The sequence below is a fragment of the Parasteatoda tepidariorum genome, chromosome X1 (genome assembly GCF_043381705.1).
Source record: "Parasteatoda tepidariorum isolate YZ-2023 chromosome X1, CAS_Ptep_4.0, whole genome shotgun sequence".
Taxonomy (NCBI): Eukaryota; Metazoa; Arthropoda; class Arachnida; order Araneae; family Theridiidae; genus Parasteatoda; species Parasteatoda tepidariorum.
The window spans coordinates 34,020,434-34,027,027 of record NC_092214.1 but is presented as its reverse complement, the minus strand read 5'-3'; positions in this window follow the sequence as shown (position 1 = coordinate 34,027,027).

Sequence of the window (6,594 nt, the reverse complement as noted above, 5' to 3'; positions counted from 1 at the left end):
GTTGATACACATAAAATTTTGAAACATACTTGCACAAGATGGCTCTCTTTGGGTAGATGCTTAATGAGACTTCTGGAACAATGGGATCCTCTGTGTAGCTTTTACAAGGATCAAATAAATCGAAAGAGCAAATGCCATAGTCTTAATGACTATTCCATACCATTAAAAATATCTGCAAATGACAACAAAGTGGAGAATGCACATATTAAAAAGAAAAGGCCTTTAGAAATAGAAAAATCTGTGAAGAAATTGAAGGTAGGTAATTTCTCTAATAGTTCATTAAAAACTTCTGAACAAAAATCAGAAATGGGAAATCCTGCAAAGAAATTAAAAGCTGGTAATTGTTCTAAAAATTCTTCACCGAAATCTTCTAAACAGGAATCTGTTTTGACTAGGGAAGAACAAATGCTTCTATTTCTTTCATCAGATATCTGTAAAGCTTATTGTTTGTTTCTAAATTATATCATCCCAGTTTTTGAAAGAAGCTTAATTACCTTACAATCTAATGAGCCAAAAATTCATATTTTGAATTCTTTATTATTAGATTTATTAAAAGATTTTGTCTCAAAATTTATAAGAGCAGACATTATTAAAGGTTCTTCCCTGATGGACATTAACTTAGTGTCAGAGAAGAATCATAAATTGGATGATGATATTATAATTGGTAGTGCTGCTTCCAAGTTAATATCAGTCTTAAAAATGGAAGATAAGCAACTCTTCTATAGTAATATAAAAAATTATTATATTGCTGTCTGCAACTATATACGGCAGAAATTTCCCTTGAATAGTGAGTTTTTATTATCCGCTGAAGTTGCAGATGTTGATAAATTACCTTCAAAAAGATTCAAGGATGTTGATTTCTTCTTGAAAAAATTTCCATCGATGTGGATTAATGACAATGTTGAAGAAACTGAAGATATGAAAAGAGATAAACTTTTAGAGGAATTTAGTGATTTGCAGATTACTGATTTACCTTCTGTGATTAAACAGGAAACAAGGATGGACAAAAAATGGGATGCAATTTCTAAAATAACATCCAATGATGGATGTTTCAAGAAGTACAGTAGAATAGCAAAAATCATGGTAGCTATATTAAGCATACCTCACAGTAATGCAGAATGTGAAAGGGTATTTAGCATAGTAAAAAAAAATAGAACACAGTTCAGAAATTCTTTGTCTGATAAATCTCTAGAGGACATTCTGATTGCCAAAACCACGCAAACTGGATGTTGTTATGAGCAGACCTTCGATAAAGGATTCTTAAAAGCAGCTAAGTCTGCTACATATGAACATTTAAAGCAATAATTGTTTTTAATTGAGTCTATTTAATTTTTTTCCTTTTTGTATTAATCTAGAAATTTAATTTTTAAATTGTGATTAAGTGTAAATATGTGTTTAAACAATTGTATAATAAAATACTCAAGATTTAAAAAATGTTTTTGTTATTGTTTTCACAATGAATTTTTAAAAAAAAATAATTTATTCAAAATTGACAAGTGTATTTAGTAACAGATCTTAATTTTGTGTAAAAAGGTCCTATAATAACACTTTCTGTATAACACTATGTCGAGTAAAACACTAACTCAGAATTGTAAGGTCATGCAGATTACAATGTTGGCAGGTCTGAATATTTAAATATTACTAATACACAATGAAGAAAGCCTCGTTTATAATAATCAGTTTAAAGCTTCTTCTTTTTTTTTTTTGGTTCTAAGATTTTCATTTTTTACTTATTTATTCAGAATTCACTTTTTAAACTAGTTAAAAAATCTTTCAGCTATTAATAATGAATTACTTGTTTATTAATATTCAAAATTATGAAATAACATGAAAAACATTTAAAATTTTAGTAGTAATGTTAATCATAAATGCAAAATATTGCAGACAAATTTATAGTGTTTACTGTAATAAAAGTTTTGTATTTTGATTACAATAAAAATCCTTATATGTAAAATATTTAGTATATTATGCAACAGCTATCAGGAAATTTATATTTTGTAAAATCTACTGGATTTTTTCCTATTCATGTTGGCAGCTATGTATATATAATTGTAAATGAATAAAGGATGAACCGAGTACTTTTTTAAGTGTTTTGATTTTTTTTCAAAGGTTCATAGGTGTGATACTATTTTTTTGTATCTAAAATTATGAATATTTCATTTATAAACTGAAATTATTCCAGACCATTCATAGTGTCTTCCGTAATAAAATTTTCGTATTTTGATTACAATAAAAATCCTTATATGTAATATATTTAGTATATTATGCAACTGTTATCAGGTAATTTATATTACATAAAATCTATTACGGGTTGAGTAAAAAGTTTCCTGCGAGAGGAGATACCTTCGCGCTAACAGCAGCCATTCCCTTGGTAGTTAACCTTTCTCGAAATGGGTTTTCACCATTTTAAAGCTGAAAGTTGGACTGTACAACTGAGTAATTTGCTAGTCAAAGCTTTTATCTTGTGCACCAAAAAAGTCTTTAAAGTTGAGCTATCATGTCAACAGATCAGAATTATTATGTTCTATGCCAAAATAAACTCAGTGCAACTGAATGCCACAAAAAAAGGGGGAAAGTTTAGGTTTCAATACTGTTACTTGGGATACAATAGTAAAAGTTTTGTTTCAGAAGCTTACTGCTGGGAATTTCAGCATTGAAGACTAAGCATGTTCTGACTGCCTTATCGAGGTTGATTGTGACCAGTCAAAGCAAATCATTGATCAAGACAGAAATGTTTCAACACGAACTATTGCGTTGGATCTTGATGTTTGCCAGAAAACAATAATAAGTGCTCTCAAATGCAAAAAAAACGTTTAAGTTTGTTTGCTGGGTGCCTCACAAAATGACTGCTGAAGACAAGAGCAGGATAAAAGCAGCCTGTTTGGCTCTGCTCAGAGATCAAAGAAAGGAGAACATTGTGTACTGATACAAGCCTAAAGGAGGATGGTCAGCAACTGGTGGAATCAGCAGGTTTGGTTGCAAGACAAACGCTAACTAACAAGAAGGTGCTTATCTGGTGGGATTGGCATGGAATTATCTATAAGGAGTACCTGTAAAGCAGGCAGGCTATCAACAGTACAATATGCTAATCAAAATTAGCGATGCCATTCGTGAAAGATGAAAAAACAAGTTGAGAAGAAAGGTGGTTCTCTTTTAACAAGATAATGCCCAACTGGCTGGCGCTGTACATGCTGGAGTGGGATTTGATGCAACATCCACCATACACCCAGATATGACGCCTTCGGATTACTACCTGTTTTCACATCTGCAGCTGCATCTTGGTTGCACAATCTTCCTTTCAAATGATGAGATCATAAATGAGTTCACTCGTTTTCTGAACTTGCGCATGTTACAGGATTGAAAAGTTGCCAAAATGCTGGCAGACTATTGTCAATTTGAATTTAACTTGTTTAATTTGTAATGGATGAGTAACTTTTGTTTAATTTAGATCAATTATAATTTTTATTTATAAAACAAATTGTCATAAATTTCTGATCCTGAATGTTTTTCCATATATATTTTATTAATATTCAGTTTTCAATTGATATCACAGTTCTATGTTAAATTATTTTTTTTAAAATAGTGATTTACTGTATATATTATGAAATCTATTGAATGTTCATGAGAAATTTTTAATTTAGAAAAAAAAATTATGTATATAATAGTCTTATTTTTATTAACTATGTATTTATGTTTATTGTATATATATTGTGTATGTAATGCTTGTTGTAAATAAACTTCTTGTGCTGTAAAATTTGTTTTCATTGAAATGCTTCAACTTTATTCATATTAAATAATAACGTATGAAATGTGTTATTGCTCACATTTATTTATAATGTTATGTAAACTGTAGAAGCTACAAAAGAAAAAAAGACAATAAAAACAAAATAATTAGTAAAATTTGTAGTAGCTAATTTGTGGTAGTAGTAGTACTGTACTATTGCTCATATTAGAAACACATTATGCTGAGGATTTAATAAAACCGTAAAAGAAATAATTTTTAGAAAACAGCTTAAGCAAATATAGACATTCTCTAACAGCAGATTGCCTTACTCCCCTCAAAACAAGTTCTGTTCCCTTTCGCTCCTTAGGGTTGCTTTTCCTGCAGTGCTCATACATCCCGCAGCAGAGGGAACTGGTTTAACATTAGGTCTATGAGAGCTTTTCTTTTCTCCTCTACACTCTTTGGGCTGAAGATGAGCCAACTGTTGAGAATGTCTAGGTGGTGCAAAGATTGACACCAGAAGAGTTCACTGGTATGCATTATTCTGTATTTTTAAGAAAAATAAGGAGCTTTTGATCTTGAATAAGCAACTATCTTAAAATATTAATTTTAACTTACATTTCTATTATGGTTTGACAATTGTGTTGCTGGGCGTGCAAAAATTCTAAACGGGCTTGTGGGGAAATTTGAAGTAATCAAATAAAAATACAGTTCAAAATACACTGTAAAAAGTTACTCGAACATGAAAGTGTTTCATGATTGAGGCATGTATTTATTTATAGAAACTGGGTTTTTTGAGTCCTGCCCTTTATTAGGGTTTATTTCAATTTTGGTAATTTTTTTCCCTGTTAAGACATTTAAATCAAGCCTAATACATATAAACCTATTCAGGAGTTCCTGGAATCAATGGATTATGCAAATTTTTGTTTGTCATCCAGTTTTTAAGTTATTTTTTCTCCAAAATTAGAAAAAATTCTGACCTATCTCTTATGTATCTTTCTTGTTGTCTTTCTTTTTTTACTATTATTTTACTTGAAACATATTCAAAACAAAAAATTTATAATTTTGTAACTTCAGTTTGTCGGAGGTGTGGTAATTTATCTGTACTTCATATATATTTCAAATCTTGAAATTAAAAAGGAAATATTTGTAAAAATTTTTTTTTAAAAATTTTAATATTTATACAATTAATATTTTCACACCGTTGTTCGGTAAAATCATATTTAACTATTATTAAACGAAGTCTTGTTTTTTTTTATGATTAAGCAATTAAAAGTGAATAATTAAAATTCGTGTGCATATTATAATTCGTTTTGATTTTGAAATTTATCTTTTACAATAATGAATGAAATCGGGAAAACATTCGAATTAACAAAGAAAAAGCCTTTAGCTTAGAAATTTTTCTATATTATTCTATAGCTAATAATTTCTTGCTGAGAAGCTAACCCTCTTAAATCAGTAATTTTAAATGCTGAAAAAATGTTTTGAAAATTTTAAAATGCAAACAAATTAATGTGCAAGAATTTGTAATCTATATTGTAATAATAATTCGCTTTAATTTGTAATCGTACTCACGATTACTTCCCCACTGCGTAATCCGGAGTTATCCTGATGTAATTTGTGTTTGCATTTTGGACATTTAGAATTGTTTTTCAGCGTTTGAAACTTCATGGTTTACACCAGCTTTGCCTGAACTCTCGTTTCTTTAACTTATAATTATTTATGTAGGTGAAAGAATATTAACCACGAAGGTTTTTTTTTTCCTTCCCCCGTGACATAGCATCCCCTTAAGACATACGTATGAAGTCTCCTTTTCGGTTTTAATTTAAGACTGATCAAATTCAAATTTTATTTGATAATTTGCCATAAAAAAAAAAAAAAAAAAAAAAACGCTTAACACGTAAAAGAAGTAATGTATAGCACTCACACTAAGAAAAAGCTTTGTGAACAATTTTTCTTCAAAATCACTTTTTTTATGTTTCACCTTCCACATCGAAAAATAAATTTCATAAAAATGAGAACTCAGATGAGAAATTTCGAACAAAAAGTCTCGAATTTTCTTATGCTATTTATTTTAATATTTTTGTAGTTTGCAACTTTATTTATTTATTTTTTCAAAATTCTGATTAGTATGAATAAGGGAAAAAAGATGGCGCCATCTCCTGAAAATCATTCAGATAAAGTTGCTTTTACTACCTCGGCCAAAAGACAAATAGAATTTTGCTTGTCAAGTTTACTACTTAACGAACAGTGACTTCTCTTTTGAAGTTTTCATGCTGTTCTGAAATCGAAACACAATAAAAATCAATGAACACTGATAAAATCCGAATAGAATATTGTTTTCTGTATTATATTGGCAGGGTGTGAGATATAGGGACTCCCCCTTCCCCCTAATGTTTCATTTTATTTTAATAGAGAAGGCAATTTTTCCTTAAGACTTTTTTAAGTTATACTTATTGTTTATTTATTAATAAAAATTATTTATTTTATAAAAATTCTTATTGTTTATCCATAAAATTAATTCAATTTTGAGAGAAGGTGTATAATTTACCTCAAAAAGCTGTTTCATTCAGGAAAAGAAAAAAAAAGATATTCCAACTCCTAATTTTCTGTTCGTCTATTTAATATACACAAACATGTGCATTTTTTTTTTTTTTTTAATTTAGAAATCTTCGATGGAGGGGGAACCTCTTCTTTTCCAAAATATATTTTTTTTTTAAAAAGTGAGATATTTTTATTATAACAAAATTTTCAAACTAGATTTTCATAAGTATGAAGTTTGCCTTAGTTAGTTTGTAAATTAGTGTAAATCATTTAATCTATCAGTCTCAAGAATTTTATTTAGTAAAACAAAGCAATAAATTCTTTAA